The 14632-nt window shown below is 45.9% G+C and overlaps 1 protein-coding gene across 6 annotated transcripts in view; it reads right to left on the bottom strand.

Moving 5' to 3' along the window:
* NCOA5 (nuclear receptor coactivator 5) overlaps positions 1 to 4187 on the bottom strand; it is a 43940-nt gene extending 39753 nt beyond the window's left edge. For 2 of the 6 annotated variants that reach the window (XM_073606258.1, XM_073606261.1), the window contains exons 1-2: positions 3999 to 4187; positions 1858 to 1935 (exon numbers count right to left, since the gene is read on the bottom strand). The gene's annotated coding sequence lies outside the window, so the exon portion shown is untranslated. The remainder of the gene's footprint in view (positions 1 to 1857; positions 1936 to 3998) is intronic. The other 4 variants (XM_073606260.1, XM_073606262.1, XM_073606257.1 and 1 more) reach the window with 2 other exon arrangements.
* Between the last annotated feature and the right edge of the window lie 10445 nt (positions 4188 to 14632).

Genomic DNA, 14632 nt, shown 5'->3' with positions numbered 1-14632 from the left:
TCATTCTACAGCTACCACTACTGCCATTTTTATAACTCCCAGTGCGCATGAGGTCTAAAAGGCAGCAGCTGCAGTATTTTTAGCTGCTGACTTTTAAATATTTGTTTCAAGGTTAAAGAACCACTTTAATGGCTGCCCCAAACATCCAAACGTGCAGTATGTTTGCAGGAAATTTACCTGCAGCTGTGGTTTTAAAGTGGGAGTAAACTCCCTTGGTTTATTTTTACCTAAAAGCCAATAAGGCTTACCCTATAGGTACACTAAGTATCATCTAAACGTGCACTGTTTAAGAGATAATTTACTTGCAAAACCACATGACATCACCGGAGCATACGCTCTGAAGGTGCACAGCGGCTCCCTCACGTATGCCCAGGTGAAGATTGAAGCACTGTCAGCGTGCCACTAGAGGGCTTAGTTTAACCTATCTAGCCCTGTAAAGAAGAAATCAGTATACATACCTTTTTTGAAGCCAATCCGGTCTCCAGTGGTGGAAGCTCTGCAGAGGACACAGCTGACAACGGCTGTGAAATTAATGGGAAGTGATGTCACCCATAGAGTTACTATGGGGCTTCTGTTGTCGGACGTGTCCTCTGCACCCTCCTCCACAATGACACCACAGCTGACAGCTCAGTGTGGGATCGGGTCAGATCGGCTTAAAAAAAAAAAAAAAAAGGCATGTATATGGATTTTTCTTTACAGGGTTAGATAGGTTAGTGTTAGATCATGGATGTCTGTAGATGTAGACATTTTAGTGTTAGGGTGATTCGCACCACATTGCTGTGCAGATCACATGCGATGTCTGTGTGATGTGAATTCAGCCATGGTTTGTATGGCTGAATTTGCATCTCATTTGGACCAAAATTGTTCAGGATCTTTTTTGGTCCACACTGGAATCAGATCCCTGGGTGTTCACAGCCATGCAATCCAATTCCTGTGCCATTTGGCAGTTCGCACTGCAATCTGATCTGGGGGGTGGGAATAACTTTCTATTATTGCAGAGAACAACGTGAACTGCCTGCAAGTGACAAAGCTCCGCGAGTCACAGCTCTCGGCTCTTCTCCCTCCTCGCTCATTGGAGCGCTGAGCTGTGGAGGGGGCAGAGCGGCCGTCTCGTTCCAAGCACCTGGCGGATCCAGACTCCGGGGTCGGGATGAAGCGGTACCTGGACTGAAATTGGTGACGTCAGCAGAGAGCAGACTTGAAATGAATTGCACTCCTGTGCTCCATAGGAGAAGTACAGCCAAACGTTTGTGTGGCACAGCAGCCCGTTCCCTTGAATGGGTTTCTGTACCTGCAGGAAAAAGGTCTCTGCACATTTTGAAAGCAGCAGTAAACCGCTGGCTTCGATTTATTTTTTTCCCCCTGCAAAGCACTGTTGTAATGTGCTAGTATGCATCACATACTAGCACGTGTGAAACTTACCTTAAAATGAAGGTCCATGCAAAATTTTAGATCCCTGCATCTTTAGAAACCAGGGATCTAACACTAACCGCTCTATCCCTGTAAAGAAAAGATGAGTCCCCGGAAGGAAGAGGGGTGAAGATGGACGCTCGCTGCTAGTGGGGACAGCGGTGACATAGCAGGCTTCAGTTTTAGGTAAGTGACACATAATGGGCTACTGTGCGATGCATACTGCATAGTAGCCCAGTGTGTTCTACCTTTGCACGAAAATAAAGAGGAAGTAAAACCCACCTGGTTTACTTCCTCTTTAAGAGTTTCAATTTGTATGCAATCTGGCAGGCCCTTGCACTACCTGGTTTTGCTAAATCCTGAAGACAAAAATCTGCAGAAAATCTAATAGTGTGTATGGGGTCTTTCACTAACTCCTCTATCCCTGTAAAAGATAAGTATACATACCTTTTTGGAAGCTGATCTGACCCGCTCTGACTTGATCTCCAGTGGTGGAAGCTCTGCAGAGGACACAGGTGACAACAGCTGTAAAATAAATGGGAAGTGACGTCACCCATAGAGCTCCGACTGGATCCCACTCTGAGCTGTCAGCCATGGCTTCTCTGTGTAGACGGGTGCAGAGGACACTGGAAGCCCCATAGTAATCTATGGGTGACGTCACTTCCCATTTAATTTCACAGCTGTTGTCATCCGTGTCCTCTGCAGAGCTTCCACAAAGGTTATATATATATATATATATATATATATATATATATATATATATATATATATATATATATATATATATATATATATATATACTCATCTTTTCTTTACAGGGATAGAGGGGTTAGTGAAAGACCCCATACACACTATTAGATTTTCTGCAGATTTTTGTCTTCAGGATTTAGCAAAACCAGGTAGTGCAAGGGCCTGCCCGATTGCATACAGATTGAAACTCTTAAAGAGGAAGTAAACCCTGATGGGTTTTACTTCCTCTTTATTTTCCAGCAAAGGTAGAGCACACTGGGCTACTATGCATCGCATAGTAGCCCATTATGTGTCACTTACCTGAAACCAAAGCCTGCGATGTTACCGCTGTCCCCACTAGCATCGAGTGTCCATCTTCACCCCTCTGCCTTCCGGGAGCAGGTGAACTCCGGCTCTGTGCCTGGCTGGAGTCGCCAGTCACGGAATGTCCCCTTTAGAACCGGCACAATCTGCCCTTTCTGAAGTGCACATGCGCCGTAGACATCGGCGCACGGCTTTTTTGTAAATATCTCCTAAACCGTGGAGATGTAGGAGATATTTCCAGCACCTACAGATAAGCCTTAATATAGGCTTACCTGTAGGTAAAAGTGGTTGTACAACCACTTTATAGCTGAGGTTCACACAAAAATTGAACCTCCGCTTTTTGGAACCCTCCCCCCCTCCGGTGTCACATTTGGCACTTTTTAGGGGGGAGGGGGGTGCAGATACCTGTCTAAGACAGGTATTTACACCCACTTCTGGGCATAGACTCCCACGGGAGTCTATGCCACTTCCCGTCCCCCTGCGCTGTCTGCTGGGACACACACGGGTCCCAGAGACAGTAGGGACCTTTCTGTTTTCGCAGCGCGACTCACACATGCGCAGTAGGGAACCGGGAAGTGAAGCCGCAAGGCTTCATTTCCTGATTCCCTTACAGAAGATGGCAGCAGCAGCACCCGAGCGACGGTTCGGCCACGGGTGCCGACATCGCTGGAACCTGAGACATGCATACTAGCACATAACAGTGCCTTGCAGGGGGAAAATAAAAAAGCCAGCGGTTTACTACTGCTTTAAAAATGCGCAGAGACCCTTTTTCCTTGCAGGTACAGAAGACCATTCAAGGGAACGGGCTGCTGTGTCGCAGAAGTGTGAACCGCGCCTATGAACCTAGTCTGGGGGGGGGGGGGGTCAGTTCAAAATGGCACGTGGTGCGAGAAAAGGTGCATGTCCTGCACGCGCTGCCCTTGTGAGATTTGTTAATAGCACCCCAAATGCGTTGCATATCTGCGACCACCAAATTGCACGGTACCGCAGCACCATGCGGTTTGGTGTGGCGCAATTTTGCACATTCTGCAGCCCATTCAAACGAATAGGGTTACCGAAACGTGCAGAATCGCACGGAAATGTGTGCGTTCTACCAATTTAACATGTGCTGGGGCACCATTCCATGCTGAATCACCACACATCACAGCCACATGGCGGTGTGTGAGGCCGCAAACAAAGCACATCTACATCAAAGTCTATGGCCACCCATATAGTGTACACAGATATTAAATATACATCCCACAATACAAAGAAATAAGCCCACAAAAGGTCACCACTTCTTCTATGTCTGCTCATTGACAACAATGACGGATGGCCTTCACATCCCCCCAATAGCAGTATTAGGTGGACTGGGCCTTTAAGACACATATGAGGGAGACCCACAATGCTGAGTGAGGGAAGCTGGGAGGTCTCCAGCCGGACACATTACACGGCGCACACTGGAGGGGAATGTGGCGGGCTCTCCTCAGGCGCGGCCTGCAGCGAGTCACAGAGGAAGGCCCGGGCCGCTCCTGTGAGGAACATTCTGCACTCACCGGTGTCTTTCGCGGGCTTCCTTTATCTCCTTCACGGGTTCCTCGCACACCTGCCGTACACAATGCGCACACTCACTCACTCCCTTTACCGCTCTATACACGCCGCTTCACTTTACGACTAACACTAGACCCGCCTTCTCCTCTTCTCAATACTCAGCTGCTCATTGGATAGCGTAAGGTAACGTGACCGAGTTTAAAGACCACGCCCCCCGCTCGCCATCTTGTTTGAGGACATCGTCGCCTTCAGCTAATGGCTGCTGGTGGTGACGTCAATAGCAACACAAATACCACCGCAAATTCGGCTTTTTTCCATCCAAAATGGATGCTGCTGAACGAGTTGCTACAGTATATAATAATTAGTAAACTCTCTTATAACCATAAAAGAATACTGAAAAATTGAGTGTCTGTCAAATACAGTCCTTTGCCCTCTAAATAAAAATTGCTTGACCTCCAGAAGGTTCACCCAATCACCCCACTTACTGACCAGGACATTTTTTGTGATACGGCACTGCGTTACATTAACTGACAATTGAGCGGTCGTGCAACGCTGTACCCAAATAAGATTGATGTCCTTTTTTCCTACAAATAAAACGTATTGATCACCTCTGTGGTTTTTATTTTTTGCGCTATAAACAAAAAAGAGCGACAATTTTGAAGAAAAAAATAATATTTTTTAATTTCAGATAAGAAATTTTTAAAAATCAATTTTTTTTTCACCAATTTAGGCCAATATGTATTCTTTTTTAATATAATTCATATTTTTAGTAAACAACCCCCCAGTAAGCGTATAGTGATTATTTTGCGCAAAAGTTATAGCGTCTACAAACTATGGGATATTTTTTTTTAACCACTTGCCAACCAGGCCATAGCCGAAAAACAGCTACAGCACGGTCGGATAACTCTGGGAGGGCGTACTATAACATCTTCATTCATGCTCCATCCCTGGCTCATCCATCCTCATTCATACTCCATCCCTGGCTCATCCATCCTCATTCATGCTCCATCCCTGGCTCATCCATCCTCATTCATGCTCCATCCCTGGCTCATCCATCCTCATTCATACTCCATCCCTGGCTCATCCATCCTCATTCATGCTCCATCCCTGGCTCATCCATCCTCATTCATGCTCCATCCCTGGCTCATCCATCCTCATTCATACTCCATCCCTGGCTCATCCATCCTCATTCATGCTCCATCCCTGGCTCATCCATCCTCATTCATGCTCCATCCCTGGCTCACCCATCCTCATTCATGCTCCATCCCTGGCTCATCCATCCTCATTCATGCTCCATCCCTGGCTCATCCATCCTTGTTTATGATCCATGCCTGGCTCACCCATCCTCATTCATGCTCCATCCCTGGCTCATCCATCCTCATTCATGCTCCATCCCTGGCTCATCCATCCTTGTTTATGATCCATCCCTGGCTCACCCATCCTCATTCATGCTCCATCCCTGGCTCATCCATCCTCATTCATGCTCCATCCCTGGCTCATCCATCCTCATTCATGCTCCATCCCTGGCTCACCCATCCTCATTCATGCTCCATCCCTGGCTCACCCATCCTCATTCATGCTCCATCCCTGGCTTATCCATCCTTGTTTATGATCCATGCCTGGCTCATCCATCCTCATTCATGCTCCATCCCTGGCTCATCCATCCTCATTCATGCTCCATCCCTGGCTCACCCATCCTCATTCATGCTCCATCCCTGGCTCACCCATCCTCATTCATGCTCCATCCCTGGCTTATCCATCCTTGTTTATGATCCATGCCTGGCTCACCCATCCTCATTCATGCTCCATCCCTGGCTCACCCATCCTCAATAATGCTCCATCCCTGGCTCACCCATCCTCATTCATGCTCCATCCCTGGCTCATCCATCCTCATGCATGCTCCATCCCTGGCTCATCCATCCTCATTCATGTTCCATCCCTGGCTCAGCCATCCTCATTCATGCTCCATCCCAGGCTCAGCCATCCTCATTCATGCTCCATCCCTGGCTCAGCCATCCTCATTCATGCTCCATCCCTGGCTCACCCATCCTCATTCATGCTCCATCCCTGGCTCACCCATCCTCATTCATGCTCCATCCCTGGCTCACCCATCCTCATTCATGCACCATCCCTGGCTCACCCATCCTCATTCATGCACCATCCCTGGCTCACCCATCCTCATTCATGCTCCATCCCTGGCTCACCCATCCTCATTCATGCTCCATCCCTGGCTCACCCATCCTCATTCATGCTCCATCCCTGGCTCATCCATCCTTGTTTATGCTCCATCCCTGGCTCCTCCATCCTCATTCATGCTCCATCCCTGGCTCATCCATCCTCATTCATGCTCCATCCCTGGTTCACTCATCCTCATTCATGCTCCATCCCTGGCTCACCCATCCTCATTCATGCTCCATCCTTGGCTCACCCATCCTCATTCATGCTCCATCCCTGGCTCATCCATCCTCATTCATGTTCCATCCCTGGCTCACCCATCCTCATTCATGCTCCATCCCTGGCTCATCCATCCTCATTCATGTTCCATCCCTGGCTCACCCATCCTCATTCATGCTCCATCCCTGGCTCACCCATCCTCATTCATGCTCCATCTAGGGTTGCCACCTTTTCTTCAATCAAAACCCGAACACTTTAGTGGCAATTTTTTTTTGAGTATTAGCTATAAGATTGTAAAAGACCTGTGGCACTTTTGGTGCCCCGAAAGCGAGCAGTAATGTGGCATGCATAGCGCGCCGTGGTGAGCAGTGCATGTGGCCGAATTGTGGGTGTTCTGCACAGTATGCATGGTTCAGAAATAATGCACAAAATGCTGCAGGGGTCAGATATGTGCTGGGGAGAGGGCTAGTGATAGCAGGGGGGAGTTAAATATGTGCTGAGGAGACTATGGGAGGGGAGAGGGCTAGTGTTGTGGGGGAGTCAGATATGTGCTTGTGGTGCTTTGGGAGGGGAGAGGTCTAGAGCTATCAGGGGGAACTTGGATATGTGCTGGGGGTTACTTTGGGAGGGGAGAGGACTTGTGCTAGTGGGGGGGGGCAGATATGTGCTAATATGTGCTAGGGGGCGGGGCGCTTTGGGAGGGGGAAAAGCTAGAGCTAGCAAGGGAGGGTCAAATACGTGCTGGGGCCGCTTTGGGAGGGGAGAGGGCTAGTGCAAGATGGGGGTGGGGGTAAGATATGTGCTGGGGGTTCTTTGTCAGGGGAGAGGGCTAGTGCAAGGGGGGGTAGATATGTGCTGGGGGGGGGCTTTGAGAGGGTTAGTGCTAGAAGGGGTTGTCGGATTTCAAATCCAAACCACACTTCTAGCATAGGTCCATTTCTCTGCCAAAACGCCCCCCCCCCCCGCACATATCCTCTTAACCCCCAATCACTACACATTTTTTACGTGGTTCTCTTTCCCAGGCACTCTCTCCCCCTCTTCCCTGTCCATCTACAGAGCATAGAAAACTTTGTGCAGACCTTGATCAGCGCGTGTCCCTGCTCCCCCCTCCTCCTGTGTGTGTTTATACAGAGTGGAGAAGGAGGAGGGTGAGCTTTGATCTACTGAGACTCGTCACTCCCGATGCAGTCCGGTGTGAATGATGTGTCCATGTCTGAAGAAGGTGGAAACCCAAACACATCATTCAAAAACTGGACTGACGGGGGGGGGGGGGGGGGGGACCCGTACAGGTGGCAACCCTAGCTCCATCCCTGGCTCAACCATCCACATTCATGCTCCATCCCTGGCTCATCCATCAACATTCATGCTCATCCATGCTCCATCCATGGCTCATCCATGCTCATCCATCCCCATCCATGCTTATCCATTGCTCAGTGATCATTCGTGCCACATCAGTGCTCATCTGTGCCACATCCATGCCACATCCATGCCACATCAGTACTCATCCATGCCGCATCAGCAATCATCCGTGCCACATACATGCCACATCAGTGATCATCCATGCCACATTAGTGCTCAGCCGTGCCATGTCAGTTCTCATCAGTGCTCATCTGTGCCTTATCCATGCCACATTAGTGCTCATCAATGCCACATCAGTTCTCATCTGTGCATAGCTCCCAACTGTCCTTGATTTCGAGGGACTGTCCCTGATTCAGAACAAAGTCCATCTGTCCTTCTTTCCTCCTCATTTGTCCCTAATTTTGATCTAATCTATGTATTTGTACATAAAATGCACTTTTTATCTTTCAAAAAGTGTTTCCCAGTCCTAAACCTTTGGTCCAATTTCTAAATTGCTGCATTTGTAAATGTCAAAAGCCAGTATAAAGATATAGTAGTGGTAAAAAAAGCACTTGTGGCTTTAACTAATATTTTTTTTTCATTATTCTCCTTTAACCACTTCAATACAGGGCTTTTATACACCCTTCCTCCCCAGACCAATTTTTAGCTTTCAGCGCTCTCACACTTTGAATGACAATTACTTAGTCATGCTACACTGTACCCAAACAACATAGTTACATAGTTACATATAGATAGTTACATAGTAGGTGAGGTTGAAAAAAGACACACGTCCATCAAGTCCAACCTATGTGTGTGATTATGTGTCAGTATTACCTTACATATCCCTGTATGTTGCGGTCATTCAGGTGATTATCTAATAGTTTCTTGAAGCTATCAATGCTCCCCGCTGAGACCACCGCCTGTGGAAGGGAATTCCACATCCTTACCGCTCTTACAGTAAAGAACCCTCTACGTAGTTTAAGGTTAAACCTCTTTTCTTCTAATTGTAATGAGTGGCCCCGAGTCTTATTAAACTCTCTTCTGCGAAAAAGTTTTATCCCTATTGTGGGATTATTATCATTTTTTTCTCACAAACAGAGTTTTCTTTTGGTGGTATTTAATCACCGCTGGGTTTTTTATTTTTAGCAATATAAGCGAAAAAAGAGAGAAATTTTTGAAAAAGAACCACTTTTTTTTTAGTTTCTATTGTAAAATTTTGCAAATAAGTAATTTTTCTTCATAAATTTGGGCCAAAATGTATACTGTTACATATCTTTAGTAAAAATAACCCAAATTAGTGCATATTATTTGGTCTCTGTGAAAGTTATAAAGTCTACAAGCTATGGTGCAAATCATTGAAAATTGATCATACCTGATCACACCTTATGTACTGAATGCCTATCTCATTTCTTGAGACCCTAACAAGCCAGGAAAGTACACATACCCCCCAAATTACCCCTTTTTGGAAAGCAGACATTCCAAGGTATTTAGTAAGAGGCATGGTGAGTTTTTTGAAGTTGTAATTTTTTCACACAATTCTTGGGAAAATTTAATATTTTTTTTACACCAAATTGTCATAATAACAAGCTATTTCTCTCACACAGCACATGCATACTTGCACTGACACCCCAAAATACATTCTGCTACTCCTCCTGAGTATGGCAATACCACATGTGTGAGACTTTTACACAGCCTGGCCACATACCGAGGTCCAATATTGAAGTAGCACCTTCAGGCGTTCTAAAAGCATAAATTACACATCTCATTTCTCAACCACCTATTACAGTTTTGAAGACCCTGGAGCACCAGGACAATGGAAACGCCCACAAAATGACCCCTTTTTTTAAAGCTAACACCCCAACGTATAATCTATGAGGCATGATGAGTCTTTGGAATGATTCATTTTTTTCCAGAAGTTTTTGGAAAATGTGGGAAAAAAAATGAAAACGCATTTCTTTTACACAAAGTTGTCCATTTATAAGATATTTCCAGCACACAGCATATACATAGCAAAAAGGACACCCCAAAATACATTCTGCTACTCCTCCTGAGTATGGCAATACCACATGTGTGAGACTTTTACATAGCCTGGCCACATACAGAGGCCCAACATCCAAGTAGCACTATCAGGTGTTCTAGGAGCATAAATTATACACATAAATTCCTGCCAACCTATCACATTGTTGAAGGCCCTTCATATTCCTAACACATAGCATGTACTGTACATACCAATTACAAACCAAAATACATTCTGCTGAGCAGACGGTAAAGAAAAGATTACCTGTGGTTTTAGTAGTGCAGTGGTCCCCAGAGGAGAGCATCGATCCAGGCAGCAGGCAGGAACTTGGAGAACGACAACAAAACAGGCAGGAATAGTCAGTACAGGTAGAGATGTCAGCACAGCCAAAGCATTGGTCCAGATGTGGTCAGCAGCAGCAAAAGGATCATCCATGCAGCAGGCAGGAATACTGTCCATAGTTAGTACATGCAGCAGGCAGAGATATGGTCAGCACAGGCAGAGTATTTGTCCAGAGAGCAGGCAGGACCATCAAGCTTAGGGCATTGGTCAGGAAAGAATGGGGACAGGGGTAGAGGCTTCTCCCACCCAAATCGCTTTGAAGCCTCTAGGCAACCAGACCCTGTTCTGGGAACACAGAAAACCAAAAACTGTTTTTCTCAGCTTTGGAAAAATACATACCACACTGGCGAGGCAGTAATGGTAGACGCAGTATATCTGGAAGCGAAACCAACTGGATATACAGACTTGCCCAATGGCCTGAATGTGGAGTGGGACATCAATTGTTTTATTAATAACTGTTGATGTCCCCTCTACAAAAGTTACTATTGTTGGTGCTGTCAAAATTTTAGCCATTATGGGGTTTCTTCCCACCCCCCCTCCTTATCCATTTGAAGGTTTCTGTTCTCTGTTTTTTGTTAATCTTAGGCATGTCAATTTCTTAAGATAAAATATTTTGGATCATGTAGCCTTTTGGTCGCCTAATATTGACTATTGCTTTATAAATGACTAATGAATTTTATGTATAGGTAATGGGGAGGTTATGCTTATGGATGGCAACACGGATGAACTGCAGCATTTCATTCTCCCCCTTCCTCTTGTTTTTACAACTTTTTTTTTAAATTTAAGGTTCAACATACCTTTTAAGGCATTATCGTGTTTGTCCACAAGATGGCACTATGAATGCCTCATTTAATTGTTCACGTTGTATTAGTATTGTGGACTCCCGGGGTATTCATTGGACACCTCCCCCTATAGAGTCCACTTAATTAGGTAGCGCTATACAAGTCACTCATTCATTCATTCATTCAATTAGCTCCTAGTGTCTCTTTTTGTGCAACCAATGGCTGAGCTTCTCCGTTTTGCTGTTTGGGTATTTAATGCACACACGCGGACGTGTGTGCATGCCCCTGATGACATCATTTCTGATGAAGCGGTTGTAGGGTAGACACGTACACACGCACTGCGCAGAATGATCGATACTTTGGAGCCTTTTTTAAAAAATCCTTGTAAGGAACGCTTTTTGTTTTTATGTATGCCTCTGGTAATTTTTAAATAAAGGAAGGCAAAAGGTCACTCTACACTATTGGAGTTTCTTTTTCTCTTTTTGAATATTCATCATCGCTGTATGCGGTCTTTCACTACTGGAACCCCTCTGGATACACGTGGAGTACTCTGAAGTGTACCCACTATCCTGGAAGCGATTGTCCTGTGGTGTCGCTTGGATATCTCTGAGAGGGATATCTTCTCTGATGGCTGCGGATCGTTAGCTGGAGGAAGTGTCCAGGGTTTCCACTGTAGATTCTACCAAGCCTATATTAAGGGCTTTCTGGTAAGCCTCTAATCTCATCAAGAGGATGGGCAACGTATGCGGTGAAAGTCACATTTATATATCTGCAGTGAAGTCACCACACTATACTATGTAGCGGTACCCTCGTGAGGGCTGCTGAGTTGGTTATAGCAATCCACCAATCACCCTGCTTCTGACCTCCCATCACCATGTAAAAGAGATTAAACAGTCAATGGTGAAGTTTTCTACTAGCTTTATTAACAATAATTGAACTTGGATGGGGAAAGGATTGTATGAGATGCCTTTTGACGCATTGCAATAGTGGATAGTTGTTCAATAGCCGTGGCTTTGTAAGAACACTAATTACACCCTTTTCTTGCTTCTCATGCAAATCCTTAGTGCAATGATATATTAATGTCCTTTTCTCCCTTCCATTTGACAATAAAGAGCCACTCCGAATAACTCTTCAAAGATAGACTTAGAGGAATTATTCCTGAGAATCCAAAGGCCAGAAACCATACCCGTTTCTTCCTAAAGTTCCAGGGAATTAGACACCCACATAGTCCTTGGAAGGCACAGTCATCATGTTAACCAGGCCGGAGATAACTTGGGATCCCCACACAATGACCTGACACATGACCATGAAAGGACCATTGCTTTACTTAGTCAGGAATTACTAATGCTGTGTTCTTCAGTTCCAGCATTCTACACTGTACTGATTCACTTCTCTTCTGGTGTTCCATTAACCTTCTCCTTGAGAACAGTTCTGTGTCCCCGGTCACATAATGCTGATCTAACTCCTCCGCTTTACCGCTACTTCCTCAGCTTTATCCTTTCTGTATCCAAGTCCTGTGTTCCCCGGTCACAGCAACCTGATGTCTCCATATAGAAGAAGATCCTTATCTTTGTCTTCTCTATTGATGGCTCCTCCATCCCTCCTCCACGCATGACGCGTCCCCGCATGGGGACGCCCAGGACAGCACCCATTACTCCATGCTGTCTTTTTGTAATCCCAACTCCAGAACTCCCCTGGAAGCATGTGACCCCAGCTTATATGAGAGGCCTGCCCCTGCCAGTCCAAATTAATGATTGGTCAGAGCTCCCCACATGAGCTGCCTGCCTGTCAGGAAAGACGTCTGCAGAGTACAGCTGCTGTTTCCAGGTGCATATCTGTGCGCAGGCGCCAACCAAGAATGACCAGAAACACAGAGGTCTCTGTAGACGCGCATGCGCGAACGCGAACGCGCGTTCGCACACGCGTTCGTGCATTCGCGCGTGCACCTGTCACCAGAGCAGGCGCCAGTAGGCCTATTTAAACGGAGCTTCAACGCTGAACTGGTTGCTGCTTGGTCTACAGCGTTTACTTGAATCCTGCTTCCTGTGTGTTTGACTTCTGTTACCAATCCGGCTTGCTCCCGACTACTCCTGCCTGATTCCTGCCCTGACCTCTGTCTCCAGTTCCTGTTACTTAGCATTTGTTGCCAAACCTGCCTGTGACCCGACTAAGCTCCTGCCTGCTGTTTATGCCTGATCTGCCCGTCTGTTGCCAACCGGCCTGTGACCTGACTACGCTTTTAAACCTAAGAAGTTATCCCGGGGGGATCAACAGATTGGATATCCCGGGGATAAAAGACAGCTACTTGTGGTCAGAGTGGGCAGTCAAACAAGCAATAAATAAAATTAAATAACAAATTTTATTAATAACTTAGATAAAGACATACAGTTATATTGGAAAATGTATGTTATCTTCCAATAGAGCTTGTGGAATATATGTCCTCTGAAACCAATCCTAAAATGGTACACCAGATGTGTGGATTAATGCCCCGTACACACGGTCGGATTTTCCGATGGACAATGTAATTGTAATTGAAAATTCCGACCGTGTGTGGGCGCCATTAGACATTTTCCATCGGATTTTCCGACACACAAAGTTGGACAGCCGGAGATAAAATTTTCCGACAACAAAATCCGATCGCGTCAATTCCGACCGTGTGTGGCCTGTTCCGACGCACAAAGTGCCACGCATGCTCAGAAGAAATTCCGACACGGGACAGCTCGTTCTGGTAAACTTAGCGTTCGCAATGGATACAGCACTTTCGTCACGCTGCAATGTTAAAAATGGTTTAATACAGCGCACTCTCTTCTTCTTTATAATGTGACAAGAATTAAGTCGTTTTGCTGCTCATATTCACACACACTTCTCACAAACTTTTATTTGTGTTTTTTTAGTGGGATTCCCTCAATATATTGTTATTAGTTGTCACATCTGACAGTTTTATATATATATTTTTTTTTTTTTTTTGGATTTTCAGCCTTTTTTTTTCTTTAATGTTTGGATTTTTTCCAAGGCTGATCTTTGCTCAATGTTATTTTTATTTTTACTCCAGAATATTTTTGTGTGTGTTTTGTGTGTCAAGTTACCCCAACACCATTGATATCTTTTATTATTTAATCTCCAGGAGATTGTTTGTTGTTGGTGTCCCTTGTTCATTTCACATTGTATATTTGAAATGTACCTGAATCCTCACAAACAAACTGTCCTTTTTTGAAGTAAAACACATAGGAGAGTATAATTCAAAACAAAAATCCTTTATTAAGGGATCAGAAACAAACAAAGAGGAAGGCAACACTGGATCAACATGAGAAATTAGCGAAGCCTGGGACCCCCACGGCAGACATCAATTCTTCAACATCAAAATTGGTGGCCTGAGGAGTCCATATGTAAGGGAGGGCAGTCTGGTCCAGAAGTCCCAGAGATCCGGATAGCAGCAGATGACATCTGTGTCCCCAGGCTGTGTTACCACAAGAGGCTGCATCTTTTGGCCTACCAGACTGAACCCAGGGCAATCACTGTCTGGTCTTCCTTCCACACTTCCTTCCGGGCTGTGGCTGTGCAGTTGGAGATGTGGCAGGAGGAGGAGTAGGACCTGGAGGAGGAGGAGGACTGGGGGGACCTGGAGGAGGACTGGGAGGACCTGGAGGAGAGGGAGGAGGAGGAGGACCTGCAGGAGGGAGAGGAGGAGGACCATCCCAAAGCTGTGTGTGAGGTGTAATTTGGCCCCTCATACCTTTCTCCAGAGCCTCTGATATGAGGGCCTCAC

The sequence above is a fragment of the Aquarana catesbeiana genome, linkage group LG12 (assembly GCF_042186555.1).
Source record: "Aquarana catesbeiana isolate 2022-GZ linkage group LG12, ASM4218655v1, whole genome shotgun sequence".
Lineage (NCBI taxonomy): Eukaryota > Metazoa > Chordata > Amphibia > Anura > Ranidae > Aquarana > Aquarana catesbeiana.
This window is presented reverse-complemented; position numbering and strand designations above follow the sequence as displayed.